Here is a 25,667-nt window from a genome sequence, read left to right as displayed (position 1 = left end):
ATATCTATAAGATCATAGAATCTTCTGTTGCTTGAGCACACTTGTGTTGTAGTTAAGAGCTTTGTGATCTCTAGAATAATATCATTGACGTGTGAAAGATGGTCCACTTAAAATGCTCTTCAAGGCTTGCTATTTATAGCAATTTGAAAACTAGCTGTTGTCAGGCGGTCAAGGTCACGGTCGACCGTGGTTCGACCGTGCGTGCTCCAGTCCAAAATATGTATCCGTTGTATAGCCGTTTGACTCAGTTTTGAACCTCATCTTTTGGACTCTTTACTCCATTTAATACCTGCAAAAGATACCTAACATCTTATACAAGTATTATTTGCATTAAGTGTTCATAATCTTGGTTCCCTTGAAAGCGACTTGACGTACCCAAAGTGACAAACCCAACATTCTTGGTTAAGTGTCTTGTTGGTCAATTGAGGCAATCTCAGATTTGTCCTAAGTATTTGGTTGTATTCAACACACAAGGTTCAATTCAAATGGCTAGTCAACATATCATTAACACTCTTGATCTAATTAGTCATTAAGAATGTTATATTCCATCTCTTAAGCTCAACATAGTGTTGAGTCCCTAAAATAATTAACAATTTAATTATGACAAAACTGTAATTTATTTGCACTAAAATGTTATGTGCAGCCAGCGCAAATTTGTTTATGTATAGACAGCAAATATTGCTATGTCAAGTGTTCAGTATGCTGCATAGTCTACCAGCACAAGGTAGAGTGTATTCTTCGAATCAGCACAGGATGAGTACTCAGCAATTCAAGAACATCAAGTGACTCAGCATAAGAAGAACCAGTAAACCTGGTAAGCAGCATACAACACAAGACAGCCATGCTCCATTACAAGCATGGTGATTTCCCGAGTGGTCTACATCAATTGTACTATTCAACAGAAGTCAAAGACAAAGTTGAACAATAAAGGACACGCGTCGGCGGCTAACAAGTGACCTTACAAGACCACGTGGGAATGCAGAAGTTTAACGCATGTGCAAACATGTGCTATACTTTGTCAATGCCTAGGGAACACAACATTCTATTTGTTTAAACGAATAGTGGTGCCAAACCAAATTGGCGTGTTCCTGCAAATAGCTACCAAAGAGGAAAGAGGAGAGCACGCTCTCTGATGCAGTTGTCCCCACAAGTACAGACATCCTATGTACCAGTGGACAATAGAACCATTACACGGTTAATAGGACTACTATAAATTGTTGTATCCACTATTGTAACAACTGGTGGTGTGGGTTTTGTTATCTAGAGTCCAAAACGTGTAATAGTTTTAAGTTTATCCTCATAGCTATACTTAGGTAAATCTGTATCAACCAACTATCATTCCGCCAAGGATAGTTGTAATTCTTTGTGATTTAATCAATAAAGAATAACAGTTGAAAAATTACCTTTGACTCTTTTTACATTACATGCTTGAATACTAAACTGTGTTTAATTGGTTAGTTAATTAAAAGTAATTGTATTCACCACCCCCTACAATACTCCTGTTGTTAATCAAGGGACCAACAACTGGTATCAGAGCTTCAGTCTTGATAATTTAATATCTTGGATCTGAATTCTCTCATGGCTGCATACTCAAATACAGCTTACCTTGAAAATGGCTCATCCAATAGACCACCCAAATTTGATGAAGAGTATGAAACTTGGAAGGCAAGGTTCATGCTTCTCCTGGAGTCTATTGACCCACTTATGCCTGGTATTGCCACAGATGGCCCATTTGTCCCAACTGAGACTATTGATAGCATCCCATCTACTGCTGACACTCCTGCCATTCCTGGCAGAGAGGTTGTTCTCACTCCAGCCAAATGGGATGCTGAGGACAAACGTCGTGTTGGACTTGACCCTAAGATCAGAACTCTGTTAGCTATAACTTTACCTAACCACCTGTTCAAACTGATTAAGGGAAAGCTGAATGCTAAGCTTATGTTAGACTATCTAGATGTTACTTATGAAGGCATGGATGAGGTTAGGCAGAACAAGATTATTGCTTTGAAAAGAGAGTATGAAAGGTTCTTTGCATATAAGAATGAGACCCTTAAGCAAACCTTCATTAGGTTTAACTCCTTAGTTGCTGACCTGCTTACTTTAAAAATCACATATACTGATTTTGAACAAGTAAACAAGTTCATTGACTCACTGCCTACTAAATGGAAACCTGTCACTGACCCCTTAAGAACCACCCAGACCTTAAAGAACTTTAACATGTCCTTTCTTTATGGTACACTTTGGAACCATGAGGAGGCAGAAGCTAAACTTGAACTGAATTTAAAAGAAAACTTTAAGTCTGCCCCCACCACCTCAAAATCCTCAAAAACTGATGATACTGCTCTTATTACTGCTGCTAAAAAGAAAGCTCAAAAAGCTTTACTAGTTCAAAAGTTGATGGCAGAAGATGAGTCAGCTGAAGATGAGGTGAAAAGTGGTACTGGGTCTGAAGAAAGTAGTGATGATGAAGATGATGTGGAAGGGTTTGCTGAAGGTATGACTTTGCTGGCTAGGCAGTTCAAAAGGTTCAATCGTAATAGAACCAACAAGCCATACAAAGGGAGTAAGAAATCAAGTGCTAGGTATATCAGCAAATCAGTCAAGGGTCCTAAATCTGAGTGTTACAATTGTGGGAAGGTTGGACATTTTGCTGCTGAATGCATGTCCAGGAAACCTTCTACATCACATGCTAACTCCTTCTCAAAAGCTGATAAGTACAAGAACAAGTACAAAGCTATGAAGGCTCAGATGAAGAAAAGTGCAAAGGCTGATAAGAAGGGAAAGAAGTCAGAAAAGGTTCTAGTTGCTGAGCATCATGATTGGGATGAAACCAGCTCTTCTTCATCTTCTGACAGTGATACTGATGATGATGCTGGTTATGCTTCTGGTAAAAAGCTGTGTTTGATGGCCAAGGAGGTCGAGGAGTCTGATGAGGATGATAATGGTAGTACGTTTGTGGCTGATATGAGGAAAGCTGATCGGAAAAAGGATTCATCTCAATGGAAATCTGAAATGCTGTATAAGGTTGATAATTTTCGAACTTCTACTGATGATGAAAAAGCTGAAATGTTTGACTACCTAAGAGTTGATTTATGTAGAGGCAGTAAACGTGAAAAAGTTTTGAAAAATGATAACAAATTTTTAAATGATAAACTTAAAAGCAAAACTGATGAAATTAAGATCTTGAAGGATGAAATTTCAAAACTTGAAAATCAAAATTTTGCTTTAAAGTCTCTTCACTTTAAGGCAGCAGATGTTAAGAACCAGCTAAACGACCTCAAGAAGGTTGTTGCTTCATGGTGTACATCTGCTCAACGCACAGCTAAGTGTGTAAATGAGCAGGTGCCTGCCCAAGTTGAAGCTTTCTTTGCTGGTGACTATGCTGCTGCTGCTGCTCTCGCAGAAGTTACTTACATGGACCTCATTCTTGAAACTGATCCTGAAGCCGTCTTGCCAAATACCTTTGCCAAGATAGTTAAGGGTAAAAAGGTCTTAACAAATAAGTTTGTCAGACCTACTGAGACCCCACCACCGTCCATGAAAGAAATTTTGGAGGATGAGGTAAAAGCCAAGGAAACCAGTACTTCAATTGATGAAACTACTGATCCCTCAAGCATTTACTATATGACTCCAAAGGAAAGACGCATTAAAAGAGAAATCACTGAAAACATTCAAAGAAAGTTAAAATCAATTGATTCCCTTTCGTGTTCAAATTCCACCAATGCTGAGCCAGCTGATGAAAATTGTACTGGTCAACCAGTAGCTGCTGACAAGCCAGCAAAACGCAATACTGGCAAATCAAATGCAGCAATCAAGAGTCACAAGAATCGACCAGCATCAGCTGACGGGTCAGTAACTTCCTACACTGACTCGTCGAACAAAGGCAAAGCAGTATACCATGATTATGGTACTGGTTCTAAAAGGAAAGCTGCCCTTAAGGGAAAAGCTAAAGTGAACCAAATTGTGGAATCAAGTGCTGGGTCATCTATCACTGAGATAATGACTGTCAAGCTTGACCAGTTCATAGCTGTCATATCTGAAAGTAGACCCGATCTTACTGCACCCATTTACTCACTGTATGACCAGTTACCGATACCAAATGTGAGAAAATGCTACAAATGTGGCAGCAAGTTTCACTTAGCCAACCGGTGTACTCTAACCCTAACCCCATCTGCTGCTGCCTCTTCAAGCAAACCAGCAGACAGGAAGAGATCATCAAAGATGACCCTTCCAGAACCCATCCTTGGATGGGTTCCTAAAAAGAACTAATATCTTAGCTACTGTGCAGGGCATTCAAAACAAGCAAATCTGGTATCTCGATAGTGGTTGTTCGAGACATATGACCGGATGTAAGTCCCTGCTGATGGACTATCAAGAAAAGGATGGTCCAGTTGTATCATATGGAGATAATTCGTTGGGTTACACAAAGGGTTTTGGTACTTTAACAAACGGGAATGTTACATTTTCAAATGTAGCATATGTCGTTGGGCTTAAACATAATCTACTCAGCATAAGCCAATTGACAAGCAAAAGTAAGATAGTCCAGTTCAGAAGGAAGATTGACACTATTTTTGATAAGACATGGAAGCCACTGCTGACATCAAAAAGACATGAGAACATGTATCAAATTGACATGAACACAGCAGTCACAACAACTGATACTTGTTTTTATTCAAAGGCAGCAGACAACCTTAAGTGGTTATGGCACAAGAGACTCTCACATTGAAATGTCCCGTTCTTATTGATTAAAAACGTTCCATATTAATTGATTTCGTTGCGAGGTTTTGACCTCTATATGAGACGTTTTTTTTTCAAAGACTGCATTCATTTTTAAAACAAACAATAACCTTTATTTCATAAATAAAGGTTTAAAAAGCTTTACGTAGATTATCAAATAATGATAATCTAAAATATACTGTTTACACACGACCATTACATAATGGTTTACAATACAAATATGTTACATCGAAATCAGTTTCTTGAATGCAGTTTTTACACAATATCATACAAACATGGACTCCAAATCTTGTCCTTATTTTAGTATGCAACAGCGGAAGCTCTTAGTATTCACCTGAGAATAAACATGCTTTAAACGTCAACAAAAATGTTGGTGAGTTATAGGTTTAACCTATATATATCAAATCGTAACAATAGACCACAAGATTTCATATTTCAATACACATCCCATACATAGAGATAAAAATCATTCATATGGTGAACACCTGGTAACCGACATTAACAAGATGCATATATAAGAATATCCCCATCATTCCGGGACACCCTTCGGATATGATATAAATTTCGAAGTACTAAAGCATCCGGTACTTTGGATGGGGGTTGTTAGGCCCAATAGATCTATCTTTAGGATTCGCGTCAATTAGGGTGTCTGTTCCCTAATTCTTAGATTACCAGACTTAATAAAAAGGGGCATATTCGATTTCAATAATTCAACATAGAATGTAGTTTCACGTACTTGTGTCTATTTTGTAAATCATTTATAAAACCTGCATGTATTCTCATCCCAAAAATATTAGATTTTAAAAGTGGGACTATAACTCACTTTCACAGATTTTTACTTCGTCGGGAAGTAAGACTTGGCCACTGGTTGATTCACGAACCTATAACAATATATACATATATATTAAAGTATGTTCAAAATATATTTACAACTCTTTTAATATATTTTGATGTTTTAAGTTTATTAAGTCAGCTGTCCTCGTTAGTAACCTACAACTAGTTGTCCACAGTTAGATGTACAGAAATAAATCGATAAATATTATCTTGAATCAATCCACGACCCAGTGTATACGTATCTCAGTATTGATCACAACTCAAACTATATATATTTTGGAATCAACCTCAACCCTGTATAGCTAACTCCAACATTCACATATAGAGTGTCTACGGTTGTTCCGAAATATATATAGATGTGTCGACATGATAGGTCGAAACATTGTATACGTGTCTATGGTATCTCAAGATTACATAATATACAATACAAGTTGATTAAGTTATGGTTGGAATAGATTTGTTACCAATTTTCACGTAGCTAAAATGAGAAAAATTATCCAATCTTGTTTTACCCATAACTTCTTCATTTTAAATCCGTTTTGAGTGAATCAAATTGCTATGGTTTCATATTGAACTCTATTTTATGAATCTAAGCAGAAAAAGTATAGGTTTATAGTCGGAAAAATAAGTTACAAGTCATTTTTGTAAAGGTAGTCATTTCAGTCGAAAGAACGACGTCTAGATGACCATTTTAGAAAACATATTTCCACTTTGAGTTTAACCATAATTTTTGGATATAGTTTCATGTTCATAATAAAAATCATTTTCCCAGAATAACAACTTTTAAATCAAAGTTTATCATAGTTTTTAATTAACTAACCCAAAACAGCCCGCGGTGTTACTACGACGGCGTAAATCCGATTTTACGGTGTTTTTCGTGTTTCCAGGTTTTAAATCATTAAGTTAGCATATCATATAGATATAGAACATGTGTTTAGTTGATTTTAAAATTCAAGTTAGAAGGATTAACTTTTATTTGCGAACAAGTTTAGAATTAACTAAACTATGTTCTAGTGATTACAAGTTTAAACCTTCGAATAAGATAGCTTTATATGTATGAATCGAATGATGTTATGAACATCATTACTACCTCAAGTTTCTTGGATAAACGTACTGGAAATGAGAAAAATAGATCTAGCTTCAAAGGATCATTGGATGGCTTGAAAGTTCTTGAAGCCGAATCATGACACGAAAACAATTTCAAGTAAGATTTTCACTCGAAATAAGATTGTTATAGTTATAGAAATTGAATTAAAGTTTGAATATGATTATTACCTTGTATTAGAAAGATAACCTACTGTAAGTAACAAAGGTTTCTTGATCTTGGATGATTACTTGGAATGGATTTAGAAAACTTGGAAGTAAACTTGCAATCTTGGAAGTATTCTTGATTTTATGAAACTAGAACTTTTGGAATTTATGAAGAACACTTAGAACTTGAAGATAGAACTTGAGAGAGATCAGTTAGATGAAGAAAATTGAAGAATGAAAGTGTTTGTAGGTGTTTTTGATCGTTCGTGTATGGATTAGATATAAAGGATATGTAATTTTGTTTTCATGTAAATAAGTCATGAATGATTACTCGTATTTTTGTAATTTTATGAGATATTTCATGCTAGTTTCCAAATGATGGTTCCCACATGTGTTAGGTGACTCACATGGGCTGCTAAGAGCTGATCATTGGAGTGTATATACCAATAGTACATACATCTAAAAGCTGTGTATTGTACGAGTACGAATACGGGTGCATACGAGTAGAATTGTTGATGAAACTGAACGAGGATGTAATTGTAAGCATTTTTGTTAAGTAGAAGTATTTTGATAAGTGTCTTGAAGTCTTTCAAAAGTGTATGAATATGTAATGACCCAGACTTTTTCGATCAATCTATACTTATAAGATTAATATTTACATAAATTAAACCTTACCAACATGATAAGCAACCCAAATTGTTGAGACTTATGTTTTTGAAAAGAGATTTACACAACGTTTGACCGTCTAGTTTGACCGATGATATCACGAACTATATAACATATGATAATTATACGTTTGTGTATATATATGTATATATACATATTTAACATGATCTAAGGATGTTTTAATATCTCATTTTGTATTAATAACAATAAGTTATAAGTATATTTTGAAACTACTAACTTAAGTTTTCAAAACGATAACCATACGTAACGTTATTTGACATAAATACTTATAACATATAATGTTTATACATATATCGTATATGTAATGTATTTAATCACTTTTAAAGACTTAAATACATAAAACAATATAAGTATATTCACAAAAGATAGCTATATTTGAATTCTCATTCCATTTTTCACAAGATTTTCTATACGTAGATCTAGAGTATATGTACTCGTATCATACCTAGCTTCTATACGTATTTACTATTGGTATATACACATCAAATCACCACCAACCAGCCCTTGTTCATGCCTTATGTATAAGGTAACTACTTTTGATGTTTAGTATGACTAATTACATAAAAATACAACATGAAATTTTGTCCATGTTTTTCCATTAATCATGTTTTTATGGCCTTAAATACATCTTCCATTTTCAAATTTTATTACCTCATTTCTTTCACCAAAAACACACTCTTAAGAAACTCCATAACCATTCAGCTAGTATCCATGAAGATCTAGCCATAAAAACATCACTTAAACACCATAAGAAAAACCTTACAAAAACACTTCAAGAATCCTTTCAAGAACACAAGTTTACTTCCAATCTTTCATCCAACTCCATCACTCTTTTGGTTCTAGATTTTTACTTCTCTTTTACAGCAATCTTGTCCAAGTAACTTGAGGTAGTAACTTTGTTCATAACCTTATTCGATTCATATATATATAGCTATCTTATTTTGTGGTATAAAATTTTAACAACAAGAACGTAGTTTGAATGTTTTCAAACTTGTTTGCAAACTAAATAGATCCTTCTCACTTAACTTTTAAAATACTTCAAGACCTGTAATATATCATAAATATATGCTAATTTAACAAGGTATAACTTGGTTTTTCAAAGAACACCTTAAAAACTGAATTTACGACGTCGGAGTGCAACCGGGGGCTGTTTTGGGTTGGATAATTAAAAACCATCTTAAACTTTGAATTGGAGGTTTATTTTCTGGAAAAATGATTTTTACTATGAATATGATAACACATAAAAATTTCATGATTTAACTCAAAGTATAAGTATTTTTAGAAAAATAATCATTTAAGGTTGTTTACATGATGGAAAATGATTAACTTCATAAGTTTCACTAAAGTTTGACCTATGACCTGTGATTTCGAATACAAACTAAGGTATTTACAGTTCATAGTCTTAAAGAGGGACTCGATCCAAGGAAGTGGCAAGTTGAATCAACGAAAACGGAGTTGTAACGAAGAAACTATGACCAAAACGAGATCGGATATCTAAGACTAGTTTAGCTACGAAAATAATTGGAGAAAATTAAATAAATCACATCTTTTTAAAATAACATGATATTTTATATATATGTACTCATAATTTAATTTTATATGGTTCAGGATCACCCGTAAACAATACGAGAAGATTAATCATAAGATCCCATGATTGTACGCAACACGTCATTTGACAACACCGGTACTTTATGTACGCAACACGTCATTTGACAACACCGGTACCGTGGGTCAAGATTAATCTCGACCAATACATATACGATGGGGGTTTTTATTTATTTCATTGGGGGTTTATTAAACACCTAAAAATGAACCATTAAAATTGAATTACTAACATCGGACTGCTAACTACGGACTAAGGAATTATTAAAAGTATTAAAAGTATAACAAGTATATATATGTGACGATTTTTTTAAAAAGAAAAGGTATTGATATATTATATATGGATAGGTTCGTGATATCAATCGGAGACCAAGTCGAAATTACATATCTTCAAGACGAAAGTGAGTATATAGTCCCACTTTTAAACTCTAAATATTTCGGGATGAGAATACATGTATTTTATGTTTTACGATATGGACACAAGTAACTGAAAAATATATTCTACGTTGAGTTGTACCACTGGCATACTTCCCTGTAGCTTGGTAACTATTATTTACAGCGGTATTGTAAACGCGAATCCTGTTGATAGATCTATCGGGCCTGACAACCCCAACCGGACTGGACGACCAGTATTCAACGGTTGCACAGTACTTCGTTTCGTGACTACACTTGGTACGGCGTAGTAAGATTTCATAATAAAGGGAATATGCGACGTGATTAAATGTTAAGTATGGTTACCAAGTGCTCAACCACTTAGAATATTTTTATTAAAATGTTTACATATGAAATCTTGTGGTCTATATATATATATATTGCTGCCGGCATTAAACCTATATCTCACCAACTTTATGTTGACGTTTTAAGCATGTCTATTCTCAGGTGATAATTAGAAGCTTCCGCTGCAACATGTTGAATTTAAGCAAGATCTTGAGTATGCATATTTGTGTCAAAAATAAAACTGCATATCCGAGGAATTGTAATGTAAAATATGCTAGAAATCGTATTGTTATCATCACATGTAAAGTTTGTAAGTCTAAGATTATCGCTAAACGATAATCATCTTTATATTGTCTAAAGCTTGTATTAACATAAGAGTTATGGTTTGTAATGTAAAATAAATGCAGTTGTTCTTTTAAAAATGTCGCATATAGAGGTCAATACCTCGCAATGAAATCATACGTTATCTAACTCGTTCTTATGGTTAAGGACGGGTTATGACATGTGGTATCAGAGCGGTGGTCTTAGCGAACCAGGTTTGCATTAGTGTGTCTAACTGATAAGTCGTTAGGATACATTAGTAAGTCTGGACTTTGACCGGGTCTGATTTAAAAACCATTGCTTATCATTGTTGGTTAAAATTTATATGTAAATATTATGTAGTACTAATGGGTTAGTTGTTATGTGATAGATGTCGGGCTCGAAACTTATTATCACATTCAGCGACTCCGAATCAGAATCTTCAGATGGCGTTTCAGTCATTAACCTATCCGATGACGAAAATAATGTCTTTGGGGAAGACTCACAAATTCCGGATGAACCAACTATAGGGAACCCGGAAAGTGAACCCGAGGAGGAAAGTGAACCCGAGGAGGAAAGTGAACCCGAGGAAGAAATACAGGAAATTACGAAAGACAAGTTCGAATTAGGAAAGAAACGAAAGGCTAATGAATTAGAAAATTCAAATCCCGAGTTTAGTGAGGATGATGTGGCACCAACTCCACTAAACACTACCACCCCTATTCCCGCTATACCTATTCGTTCTATCCCGGCATCCAGTTCTTCAGCCCCACCGCCAAAATATAGGCAGACAGCTAGGATAAGCGTTAGGCCATTCCTTGAACCTAAACGTCCTAGAAAATAGACCAAACGATGCACTGCCGTATTAAACCATGGGATCATATAATGTTTTGTATAATATTATTAGAGTGGTTTGCTTAATGTTCGATGTAAGATAAGCATATGTAAAATAGTGAAGTATGAAATGCAATAATTTTCCATGGTTAAGTATTATTTAGATTGTAGTAATTGATTCTGTACTAAGCTATTAAGTATGAACATTAACGGGTAGGTACTACCCTAGATATAATTATAAAACGCTAATAAGAAGAAAAGGCTTTTATAATAATACCTAGTTCATATTATTAACAAGCTATAATGTACTATAAATACACACTACATCTATAATATTCCATGTGAATAATTATTTTCTTTCATTAGGAAATGGCGCGATTGAATCGAATGACGGAACAAGAAGTCGAGGAATTCATCAACCAGCGAGTGAACGACAGAATGTTATGGGTCGAAGCTGCAAGAGCTGCTGCAGTTAACCCAAATCCTCGTGTAGGATGCACCTACAAGACTTTTCAAGCTTGCAAGCCCTCATCATTCAGTGGAACGGAAGGACCGATCGGTTTAACCCGGTGGATAGAAAAGATGGAGACTGTGTTTAAAATAAGTGGTTGTGTTGAAAAGGACATGACCAAGTATGCATCGTGCACTTTACAAGATAGTGCACTCACGTGGTGGAAAAATTATGCGAAGGCTGTAGGAGGAGATGTAGCTTATGATACTCCTTGGGAAGAATTCAAAACAATGTTAATCAACGAGTATTGTCCAAGGAACGAGGTTAGGAAGTTGGAAGATGAATTATGAAGCCTGAAGGTTGTTGGTACTGAAATCACCAACTATAATCAGCGATTCATGGAATTAGTTTTGCTATGTCCTGAATTGGTTCCAACCGAAGAACGGAAGATTGAAATGTACAAAGATGGTTTGCCCAAAAAGGTCAAGGCAAATGTTACAGCATCGAAACCTAAGATAATTCATGAAGCTATAACCATGGCAAACGAGCTAATGGATCAGGTCATCATGAATAAGAAAGCATCCAATACTGATGTGAAGGTATCAGGTAACAAAAGAAAGTGGAATGGAAATTATGATCGAGGTAACCAACAACAATCTTTTAAGAAACAAGAAATCACGCAAGGTGCGGGTAGTGGTTTAAGCTTTGGTTACAAAGGACAAAATCCTTTATGTAACCGATGCCACAAACATCACTCTGGCTACTGTAATGTGGTATGCAACAAATGTAATCGAAAGGGTCATCTTGCTGAAGATTGTAGGGCTCTCGTTACAAATACAAATGGTACCAAGACTCCTGCCACCAATGCAAATAGAACTGCTTTGGCTACCATTACTTGTTATGGGTGTGGAAAACAAGGTCACTATAAGAGCCAGTGTCCGAATCCAGAGAAGAATATCGGACCTGCACGAGGGAGAGCATTTGTTATTAATGCTAGAGAGGCGTGTGAAGACCCGGAGCTTGTTACGGGTACGTTTACCATTAATAACTTATCCGCATCTATTATATTTGATACTGGTGCTGATAGAAGTTACGTGTGTAGAGACTTTCACGCTAAATTGAATTGTTCATCATTACCTCTAGATGCTAAGTACATGATTGAGTTAGCTAATAGTAAACTAATTAAAGCCGATAAAATTTGCCGTGATTGTAAAATAAATTTAGCCGGAGAAACATTTAAGATTGATTTGATACCCGTAGAATTAGGAAGTTTTGATGTAATAGTCGGCATGGACTGGATGTCCAAAATAGGAGCTGAAGTTGTGTGCGCCAAGAAGGCAATTCGCATTCCTCGTAAGGATAAAACGCCAGTAATGATTTATGGAGAGAAGGGTAACTCAAAGCTAAAACTCATTAGTTATTTGAAAGCTCAAAAGTGCTTGAAGAAAGGGTGCTATGCTATCTTAGCACATGTTAATAAAGTCGAAAAGAAAGAAAAAGAGAAGTGCATCAAAGACGTGCCTGTGGCAAGAGATTTTCCTGAAGTATTTCCGGAAGAGTTGCCGGGATTACCTCCATTTAGATCTGTAGAATTTCAAATAGATCTTGTACCAGGAGCTGCACCGGTTGCCCGTGCTCCATATAGACTTGCACCGTCCGAGTTAAAAGAACTTCAGAGTCAGTTAAAAGAATTACTGGATCGTGGATTCATACGACCAAGTACTTCACCGTGGGGAGCTCCAATTTTATTCGTCAAGAAGAAAGACGGATCTTTCCGAATGTGTATAGATTATCGTGAATTAAATAAGTTAACTATCAAGAATCGGTATCCACTACCGAGAATTGACGACTTATTTGATCAACTCCAAGGATCATGTGTGTACTCGAAAATTGACCTAAGATCAGGCTATCATCAATTACGCGTCAAAGAAGAAGATATACCGAAAACTGCTTTTCGGACACGTTACGGTCATTACGAATTTTTGGTCATGCCGTTTGGATTGACGAATGCGCCAGCTGTATTCATGGACCTCATGAATCGAGTTTGTAGTCCATATTTAGATAAGTTTGTTATTGTTTTCATTGATGACATTCTTATCTATTCCAAGAGTGAGCAAGAGCATGAGCAGCATTTAAATTTAATATTAGAGTTGTTGAGAAAAGAACAGCTATACGATAAATTTTCTAAGTGTGCTTTCTGGTTGAAAGAAGTGCAATTTCTTGGCCACGTTGTTAGTAGCAAAGGAATTCAGGTTGATCCAGCAAAAATTGAAGCCATTGAAAAATGGGAGACTCCTAAGACACCAATGCAGATACGCCAATTTTTGGGTTTAGCCGGTTATTATAGAAGGTTTATTCAAGATTTTTCCCGAATAGCTAAGCCGTTGACAGCGTTAACGCAAAAAGGGAAGAAATATGAATGGACCTCTGAGCAGGAGAGTGCATTTCAATTACTGAAGAAGAAGTTAACTACGGCGCCTATTTTATCGTTACCAGAAGGGAACGATGATTTTGAAATATATTGTGACGCTTCGCGACAAGGTTTTGGTTGCGTTCTTATGCAACGGAAGAAAGTTATTGCATACGCATCCCGACAATTGAAGATTCACGAGCGAAATTATACGACGCATGATCTAGAATTGGGAGCAGTCGTGTTTGCATTGAAGATGTGGAGACACTACTTGTATGGAGTTAAATGCACTGTGTTTACTGATCATAAAAGCCTTCAACATATTTTTGATCAGAAACAGCTGAACATGAGGCAACGTAGGTGGGTCGAGTTAATAAACGACTATGATTGTGAAATTCGTTATCATCCCGGGAAAGCGAATGTGGTGGCTGACGCATTAAGCAGAAAGGAACGAGAACCAATTCGAGTACGAGCGATGAACATAAAAATTCGCATGAATCTCAACTCACAAATCAAAGAAGTTCAACGAGAAGCACTTACTAAAGAAAACATAAGAAATGAAATAATGAAGAAGTATGAGAAGCAACTCGTTATACGGGAAGATGGAATTCGATATTTTGCAAATCGTATTTGGGTACCGAAGTTGGGTGGATTAAGGAAGTTGATATTGAACGAGGCACATAAGACAAGATACTCGATACATCCTGGAGTTGGAAAGATGTACCAAGATCTTAAGACACGTTATTGGTGGCCTAATTTAAAGACAGGCGTTGCAACATATGTTGGGGAGTGTTTAACTTGTTCTAAGGTCAAAGCAGAACACCAGAAGCCGTCAGGGTTACTTCAACAACCAGAAATCCCAGAATGGAAATGGGATGGTATTACCATGGATTTCATCACGAAGTTACCAAAGACTGCCTGGGGATACGACACCATTTGGGTGATTGTTGATCGTCTCACCAAGTCTGCACATTTCTTGCCTATAAAGGAAACGGATAGGATGGAGAAACTATTACGATTGTATATAAAGGAAATTGTTTCAAGGCATGGAATACCTATTTCCATTATATCTGATCGTGATAGTAGATTTACCTCAAAGTTCTGGCAATCACTACAGGAGGCACTAGGAACTCGTTTGGATATGAGTACCGCATATCATCCGCAAACGAACGGGCAGAGTGAAAGAACAATTCAGACTCTTGAAGACATGCTCAGGGCATGTGTGATCGATTTTGGAAACGGATGGGATAAGTATCTACCATTAGCAGAATTCTCGTATAATAATAGTTATCATGCGAGCATTAAAGCTGCACCATTCGAAGCATTGTACGGAAGGAAGTGTAGATCTCCTATCTGTTGGAATGAAGTAGGAGATCGACAATTAACTGGTCCCGAGATCATACATGAAACTACTGAAAAGATAGTACAAATCAAGGAGAGATTGAAAACAGCCCGTAGTCGCCAAAAGAGCTACGCCGATGTCCGAAGGAAACCATTAGAGTTTCAGATTGGGGACATGGTTATGTTAAAAGTGTCACCATGGAAAGGTGTAATACGTTTTGGAAAAAGGGGTAAACTGAACCCAAGATATGTAGGCCCGTTAAAGATCATCGAACGCATTGGACCGGTAGCTTATCGACTCGAGTTACCGCAACAACTCGCCGGAGTACATAATACTTTTCACGTCTCAAACCTTAAGAAGTGTCTTGCAAAGGAAGACCTCACCATTCCTCTTGAAGAAATCCATGTCGACGAGAAACTACAACTCATCGAAGAACCAATCGAAATCATGGATCGTGAAGTTAAACGGCTCAAGCAGAGCAACATATCGATCGTTAAGGTTTGTTGGAATGCTCGAAGGGGTCCCGAGTTTACTTGGGAACGAGAGGATCAAATGAAACAAAAATATCCACACTTGTTTTCCGATGACGCAAAATAGGTACAATTTTAAAATTTCGGGACGAAATTTATTTAACGGGTAGGTACTGTAATGACCCAGACTTTTTCGATCAATCTATACTTATAAGATTAATATTTACATAAATTAAACCTTACCAACATGATAAGCAACCCAAATTGTTGAGACTTATGTTTTTGAAAAGAGATTTACACAACGTTTGACCGTCTAGTTTGACCGATGATATCACGAACTATATAACATATGATAATTATACGTTTGTGTATATATATGTATATATACATATTTAACATGATCTAAGGATGTTTTAATATCTCATTTTGTATTAATAACAATAAGTTATAAGTATATTTTGAAACTACTAACTTAAGTTTTCAAAACGATAACCATACGTAACGTTATTTGACATAAATACTTATAACATATAATGTTTATACATATATCGTATATGTAATGTATTTAATCACTTTTAAAGACTTAAATACATAAAACAATATAAGTATATTCACAAAAGATAGCTATATTTGAATTCTCATTCCATTTTTCACAAGATTTTCTATACGTAGATCTAGAGTATATGTACTCGTATCATACCTAGCTTCTATACGTATTTACTATTGGTATATACACATCAAATCACCACCAACCAGCCCTTGTTCATGCCTTATGTATAAGGTAACTACTTTTGATGTTTAGTATGACTAATTACATAAAAATACAACATGAAATTTTGTCCATGTTTTTCCATTAATCATGTTTTTATGGCCTTAAATACATCTTCCATTTTCAAATTTTATTACCTCATTTCTTTGACCAAAAACACACTCTTAAGAAACTCCATAACCATTCAGCTAGTATCCATGAAGATCTAGCCATAAAAACATCACTTAAACACCATAAGAAAAACCTTACAAAAACACTTCAAGAATCCTTTCAAGAACACAAGTTTACTTCCAATCTTTCATCCAACTCCATCACTCTTTTGGTTCTAGATTTTTACTTCTCTTTTACAGCAATCTTGTCCAAGTAACTTGAGGTAGTAACTTTGTTCATAACCTTATTCGATTCATATATATATAGCTATCTTATTTTGTGGTATAAAATTTTAACAACAAGAACGTAGTTTGAATGTTTTCAAACTTGTTTGCAAACTAAATAGATCCTTCTCACTTAACTTTTAAAATACTTCAAGACCTGTAATATATCATAAATATATGCTAATTTAACAAGGTATAACTTGGTTTTTCAAAGAACACCTTAAAAACTGAATTTACGACGTCGGAGTGCAACCGGGGGCTGTTTTGGGTTGGATAATTAAAAACCATCTTAAACTTTGAATTGGAGGTTTATTTTCTGGAAAAATGATTTTTACTATGAATATGATAACACATAAAAATTTCATGATTTAACTCAAAGTATAAGTATTTTTAGAAAAATAATCATTTAAGGTTGTTTACATGATGGAAAATGATTAACTTCATAAGTTTCACTAAAGTTTGACCTATGACCTGTGATTTCGAATACAAACTAAGGTATTTACAGTTCATAGTCTTAAAGAGGGACTCGATCCAAGGAAGTGGCAAGTTGAATCAACGAAAACGGAGTTGTAACGAAGAAACTATGACCAAAACGAGATCGGATATCTAAGACTAGTTTAGCTACGAAAATAATTGGAGAAAATTAAATAAATCACATCTTTTTAAAATAACATGATATTTTATATATATGTACTCATAATTTAATTTTATATGGTTCAGGATCACCCGTAAACAATACGAGAAGATTAATCATAAGATCCTATGATTGTACGCAACACGTCATTTGACAACACCGGTACTTTATGTACGCAACACGTCATTTGACAACACCGGTACCGTGGGTCAAGATTAATCTCGACCAATACATATACGATGGGGGTTTTTATTTATTTCATTGGGGGTTTATTAAACACCTAAAAATGAACCATTAAAATTGAATTACTAACATCGGACTGCTAACTACGGACTAAGGAATTATTAAAAGTATTAAAAGTATAACAAGTATATATATGTGACGATTTTTTTAAAAAGAAAAGGTATTGATATATTATATATGGATAGGTTCGTGATATCAATCGGAGACCAAGTCGAAATTACATATCTTCAAGACGAAAGTGAGTATATAGTCCCACTTTTAAACTCTAAATATTTCGGGATGAGAATACATGTATTTTATGTTTTACGATATGGACACAAGTAACTGAAAAATATATTCTACGTTGAGTTGTACCACTGGCATACTTCCCTGTAGCTTGGTAACTATTATTTATAGCGGTATTGTAAACGCGAATCCTGTTGATAGATCTATCGGGCCTGACAACCCCAACCGGACTGGACGACCAGTATTCAACGGTTGCACAGTACTTCGTTTCGTGACTACACTTGGTACGGTGTAGTAAGATTTCATAATAAAGGGAATATGCGACGTGATTAAATGTTAAGTATGGTTACCAAGTGCTCAACCACTTAGAATATTTTTATTAAAATGTTTACATATGAAATCTTGTGGTCTATATATATATATATATTGCTGCCGGCATTAAACCTATATCTCACCAACTTTATGTTGACGTTTTAAGCATGTCTATTCTCAGGTGATAATTAGAAGCTTCCGCTGCAACATGTTGAATTTAAGCAAGATCTTGAGTATGCATATTTGTGTCAAAAATAAAACTGCATATCCGAGGAATTGTAATGTAAAATATGCTAGAAATCGTATTGTTATCATCACATGTAAAGTTTGTAAGTCTAAGATTATCGCTAAATGATAATCATCTTTATATTGTCTAAAGCTTGTATTAACATAAGAGTTATGGTTTGTAATGTAAAATAAATGCAGTTGTTCTTTTAAAAATGTCGCATATAGAGGTCAATACCTCGCAATGAAATCATACGTTATCTAACTCGTTCTTATGGTTAAGGACGGGTTATGACAGAATACATATTAAAACACTACATGTATATACATTTTAACTGAGTCGTTAAGTCATCGTTAGTCGTTACATGTAAATGTTGTTTTGAAACCTTTAGGTTAACGATCTTGTTGAATGTTGTTAACCCATTGTTTATTATAACAAATGAGATGTTAAATTGTTATATTATCATGATATTATGATATATAATATATCTTTGTATGATATATATACAGTTAAATGTCGTTACAACGATAATCGTTACATATATGTCTCGTTTCGAAATCATTAAGTTAGTAGTCTTATTTTTCATATGTATTTCATTGTTAATACACTTAATAATATATTTACTTATCATTAAACATAATTAACCAAGTGTATCATTATCTTAATATGATTCATATGTACCTAGTAAGACGTTGTTATAACGATAATCATTATATATATCGTTTTCGAGTTTCTTAAATTAATAGTCTCATTTTTATGTATATAACTCATTGTTAAAATATCTAATGAGATGCATACTTATAATAAAATCATGTTAACTATATATATAACCATATATATGTCATCGTATAGTTTTTACAAGTTTTAACGTTCGTGAATCACCGGTCAACTTGGGTGGTCAATTGTCTATATGAAACCTATTTCAATTAATCAAGTCTTAACAAGTTTGATTGCTTAACATGTTGGAAACACTTAATCATGTAAATAACAATTTCATTTAATATATATATAAACATGGAAAAGTTCGAGTCACTACACACATCTCAACTTCAAAGGTATTCATAAGTTATCTAGTAAAAGTTTGGTGTCTGGGCTACCCACAATGTCTTATGTGAAGGACAGATTATGTCCTGGATGTGAAAAAGGGAAGCATCACCATGCCTCATTCAAATCAAACCAGATTTCATCTACTGAGAAACCATTTCAACTTCTTCATATGGATCTTCTTGGTCCTGTTAATATAGCCAGCTGTAGTGGGAAGAAGTATACACTGGTGATTGTTGATGAATATTCCAGATACACTTGGGTATTCTTTTTGAAGCAAAAGAGTGAAGCTGCTAATGAAATTATCAATTTTATCAAATGAATGGAACTACTGAATGGGCAACTAGTGAAGCAGCTTAGAAGTGATCATGGTACAGAATTCAGAAATGCAACATTGGAAGAATTTTGTGCTGACAAAGGTATTTCACAGAACTTTTCTTCTGTGAGAACACCTCAACAGAATGGTGTTGCAGAAAGAAGAAACAGAACTCTCATTGAAGCAGCAAGATCTATGTTGACTGAGTCTGGGCTGAAAAATTCATATCGGGCAGAAGCTGTGAACACTGCATGCTTTACCCAGAATAGATCTTTAATAGTGAAAAGACATCAGAAAACTGCTTATGAAGTTCTCAAAGGCAGAAGACCCTCAATTTCATTTCTTCATGTATTTGGCACTCCCTGTTTCATTCTAAACAATAGGGATCAGCTAGGCAAGTTTGATGCTAAGGCTGATGAAGGTATATTCTTAGGATATTCCAACATGTCAAAGGCATACATGGTTTTCAATAAAAGAAGGGGGTGTTTTGAAGAATCCATTAATGTTATATTTGATGAAACTGCCCCTACTTCATCTTCTGGTCAAGAAGATGAGGAGTTACTGTTTGAAGAGCCAACTCAGCAAGCTCTTAATGACGAAGAAGAACCGGCAGCAAATCCCTCACCAATCCATGTTGCTGGGTTCTCTGATGATGAGATGGAACACTCTGTTCCATCTGTATCTAAACCATGTGGACCTACTGGCTCTACTGAAGTTTTACAACTGGAGCATAGGTCAACTGGTTCTGAAGGATCTCAAGCTGGTACTGGTTACACTCATAATGAACAGCTGTCTCCCACTGCTGCTCATTCCTCTGAGCCAGCTGATGATCAAGATGCTGTGTGTTCCACAACAAGTTCACCTGTTCATAACACTAGATAGACAAAGGAGCATCCAATTAAACAAATTATTGGTAATCTGGCAAGTGGTGTTAAAACAAGAAGACATGCAACCAGTAATTTCTGTATGCATGTAAACTTTGTATCTACCATTGAACCTACATGTCCTGAAGAAGCAATCAAAGATCTTAGCTGGGCAGGAGCTATGCAAGAAGAGATCTCCCAGTTTGATAGGAATAAGGTTTGGACTTTGGTACCTCAACCTGATGATGAAACTAAAAAGATCATTGGTACCAAGTGGGTTTTCAAGAACAAGATGGATGAAGATGGGATTGTAATCAGAAACAAAGCTAGATTGGTAGCTCAGGGTTTCAAACATGAAGAAGGATTGGATTATGGAGAGACATATGCTCTAGTGGCTAGGATGGAAGCTATCAGATTGTTCTTGGCATATGCTGCTAAGATGAACTTTAGGGTATTCCAGATGGATTTTAAATCTGTATTTCTAAATGGGAAGCTGCAAGAAGAAGTTTATGTCAAACAGCCTCCTGGTTTTATAAGCAGTAAATATCCAGACCATGTCTAAAAGTTAGACAAAGCTCTATATGGCCTAAAACAGGCACCAAGAGCATGGTATGAGACACTTCATGTGTATCTCACTGGTATAGGTTTTAAAGTTGGAACAATTGATACCACTCTATTCTCAAAAGAGATAGATGGTGATCTCTTGCTGGTACAGATATATGTGGATGATATTATTTATGGATCTAAAAATGAGAAACATTGTCAAGATTTTTCAAAACTTATGTCAAAGACATATGAAATGAGCTTACAAAGAGATTTGCAATACTTTTTAGGATTGCAAATTTAACAACTTGATGATGGAATTTTTATAAGTCAAGATAAATATATCAAAGATATGTTAAAGAAATTTGGTCTGACCCATTTAAAAGATATAGGGACCCCAATGGCAGCATCTATTAAAATAGATGCTGATCCCAATGGTGAACCAGTCAATATCACTGAATATAGAGGTATGATTGGATCTCTACTTTATATTACAGCCAGCAGACCAGATATTATGTTTGCCACATGTCTCTGTGCCAGATATCAAGCTGATCCTAAATAGTCACACTTGCTAGCAGTAAAAAGGATATTTAGGTATCTGAAAGGTACTGCTAAACGTGGTCTTTGGTATCCTAAAGACCAGGATTTTTGAGCTAATTGGGTATTCAGATGCTGACTTTGTAGGGTGTAAAATAGACAGGAAAAGTACTACTGGTGGTTGCCAGTTACTGGGTGGTAGGCTAGTCAGCTGGACAAGCAAAAAGCAAAATACTGTGTCCACATCTAGTGCTGAGGCAGAATATGTTTCTGCTGGTAGCTGTACTGCTCAAGTACTATGGATGCAAAGCCAGCTGAAGGACTATGGTGTTCATGTTACAAAAACACTAATCTACTATGACAACACATGTGCTATTGCTATTACCAACAATCCTGTGATGCATTCTAGAACAAAGCACATTGACGTTCGATATCATTTCATAAGGGATCATGTTCATAAAGGAGATGTGGAGCTACAGTTTATTTCAACAGATCAGCAGTTAGCAGATCTTTTCACAAAGCCCTTAGATGAGAAACGTTTTAACTATCTCATCTCTGAGCTGGGTATGCTTGAACTTTAAAATAAAAGGCAACTTTATTGGTGTGCTGGCTCTACAACATGTAGGGCAAACTAGTAAGTCACAAATTCTTTCACTTACTGCCTACATGTCAAACAGTCAGCACAACAAGGTCTTTTATATCATGGTTATTCAATGTTTAAAATGAAATAATAAATAGCTCACAATACTTAAATGATACCTTAAATCTGAAACTCATTTACTCCCAATGATTTAAAATTAAATTCATTACATATTAAATGTCACAAAGAATTTTTGTATTTAATACAAAATTTATCTTATGGTTTTTAACTTCAAATTGAATTGAAAACTGCTGCATTTAATGCTTAATGGGAGGTATGAGTGTTCAAGCCGATTAAACGTCATGTCAATAGTCCGTGTCCCCTCGCAAACGTGTCAGTCTGTCACATCTGCCCACGCGCCTGTAGATGACAGTTGCTATTTTCTCTCTCCTACACTTTTTCCACCAATCCGAAAGGTTAAATAAGGCGATCAATTCCACATAATAACCTTCGGTTATTAACTCTTTGATTTATCTTTCAAATACACACTATTCTCTCTAAAAATCCCAAATCTTCAAATACTTCATACATTCATCTTCAACATTTCATCAATGGCAGACCAACAACACCAATCACTACCTGCTGAGAATCAGCCAGAGGAACAACAACAGCAACAACAATCGGAACAACACCCTCCTCCAATCATAGAGGAACAGGTTGGGTATGTACCATTGTTCAATCTTCACCTCAACCAGATCAGGGCTGCTAATGCACGAGACCATGCACTGATTCGTCTTTCTAGAGGCAATACATCACACGCTCTCTCTATTCCCAAGTCTAAAGCCAACATTGGCTATGAGGCTTTGATCGACTACATCAGGCGATGCCCCTTGGCGAGATCCATCACCGGAGTTCCTTCTCGCCTCTATCCCGCCTATTTAGCGAGATTCTGGTATACTGCCACCATGGCTACCACTCAACAGAATGATCCTTGTATTCGTGGCATGGTGACTGAAACTCTAAACTGCTCGATCACTGTTGATGCCATCCGCTGTGCCCTTCAATTACCCGGTGGTCCATTTGTTAATTCACCAACGAGCGATGATTTTAGGAGGGAAGTGCTGGAGACAATCGGATATGCTGGTCCAATTGCTCATACGCTGCTAAGGAAGAACATGCCACCGCTGTGGTATTACTTTTTTGGGCTGCTGACCCAGTGTATCAGTCAAAAGTCTGGAAGTTTTAATCAGTGCTCAGATTTTGAGCTAAAGATTGGTCACGGCATGCTATTTAACCGTAATATTGATTATGCCGATGAACTCTATTTGAGGCTAAGGGAAATGGTGCTTGCACCCAAACGAACACATCTAATCCCCTTTCCAAGGTTTTTGAGCCTTGTTTTTGAAAATGAGCTGGGTGAAGCTTACCAGCAGATCGCTGATGAATCATTTGACCTACCTCTAAAGTAAGGGGGATGCCAAAGGATAAACCTACTGCTCCATATGCTGCTTTGATGCCAGCAATGCTTGAGTATTGATATCGGGCAAAAAGTCACGTTTTTATCCCCTAAATTAAGCCCTAAAACAATAAAGATTAAAACTTCGTCACAAAATTATCACTTTTTTCGGTTGATTTTGTAGATTAAGTAATTACAAAGGCGATGCAAAAAGAATCAAGTAAAACGGAGCTAAAACGAAGATTCTCGAGCAAAAACTGTGAAAGACAAGAAATCAAGTTACGATCCAGTGAATCAAGGCTGACCAACACCAAAAACGGGCTGCCATACGGCCTACCTGTATGGGGTACGACCTGCCAAACGGTCCAGCAAATGGCCCCTTAATACGGCTTGCCATGCAAACGACCTGCCAAATACGGCCTGCCAACCGTTTGCAGGTAAAAATGAGGACTATTTAAAGGACTCTCTCCATCCATTCCAACACACACTCAACTTATCGTATGGGGTACGGCCTGCCAAACGGTCCAGCAAACGACCCCTTATTACGGCTTGCCATGCAAACAGCCTGCCAAATACGGCCTGCCATACGGCCTGCTAGCCGTTTGCAGGTAAAAATGAGGTCTATTTAAAGGGCTCTCTCCATCCATTCCAACACACACTCAACTTGCAATTCATTTTATATTTTCAATCTTTTAGTAGTAGTTTGCTTAGCTTTTATTTTCCGGAGGATATTCCGGCGAGTCCCCGCGATCTCGGGCAGATTTGTTCGACCTTTTCAGGTTTTTATCCAAAACGCTTTTCTTTTGTATTAAACATGTATTCTTACTTTTTATGTTTAATAATGCGTTCCGATATTTCCATGATAGCTTAATTTATCTGTATGTTGCCATGATAAAAGTTTGGATTAGCGTAGTTATGTTAATTTAGTACGATTACTATTATAATACTGAACTAGAAAGTCTAATAGATTTGTATGCTAGCATCTTAAGTTTTGACCAACCTAGGTTGTGATTAGGACTTGTCCACCTATATGAAATTAGCTACTTCATAGGATTAAGACCCCTGGTTATACTGTATCTGAAGATTATATGAACTCGGTATGGTCAGAGTTCCCGAGAGGCATCTAATGCACTTTTAGGACACAAAACTTAGGAATTGAGACATGAATGACCTAGTATGCCTATTGAATGTTCCGAAGAGACCTCTTAGGAGCTGTTAAGATCTAGTTAGTGACTTTACTGTATGACCCAAGCCTATTGCATGTTCTTGTTTGATTTTTGCCCTAGTTCTTAGTCATACCAACTGTTTAGGTATTCTTTAGGTTTCTATCTGCTTCACTATCAGTATATTAACTGTGATGCTGTATAATGTTTGAATTGTAGTGATCTCATTAGTATGATGAAATGGTTGTTAGTTTCCATTTAAGGTTTTGCCAACTTAAACCGACGGACTCCTTCCGTTTGTGATCAGTGTTCAATCAACACGGCACGTTGTTATTCAGTTACCTAAACTGATAACGAGGTTTAGGATTAGAGCTTAACTCACTAATAAACCTAGTACTATACTGAGGATAACCTCCGAGGTATTATTACACTTCAGTTATACGACCAAGTGACATACTTCTCACTGCTCAAAGAGAACTCCGAGAGTTCAGAGATAAGTAGGTCTGTGTAATTGGCTCATCCAACCAGATCTACATCATTCCAAGCATAGTCTTAACATAAGCATAATTACCTTTCCCTAACCCAATACTGATATCTTGGTTAACATTTCCCTGATCTGCATACTCCGGATATCCTTCCACTTTATTTACTTTTCTGCATTTAGGACCTTTAGCTAAAATCAACTACTATCTTTTATCCAAGTAATTTAACTAAAAGATAATTATCCACTTGTTCTTCAATTCGTTA

The sequence above is a fragment of the Rutidosis leptorrhynchoides genome, chromosome 8 (genome assembly GCF_046630445.1).
Source record: "Rutidosis leptorrhynchoides isolate AG116_Rl617_1_P2 chromosome 8, CSIRO_AGI_Rlap_v1, whole genome shotgun sequence".
Lineage (NCBI taxonomy): Eukaryota > Viridiplantae > Streptophyta > Magnoliopsida > Asterales > Asteraceae > Rutidosis > Rutidosis leptorrhynchoides.
Note: the sequence above shows the minus strand (reverse complement) of the source record.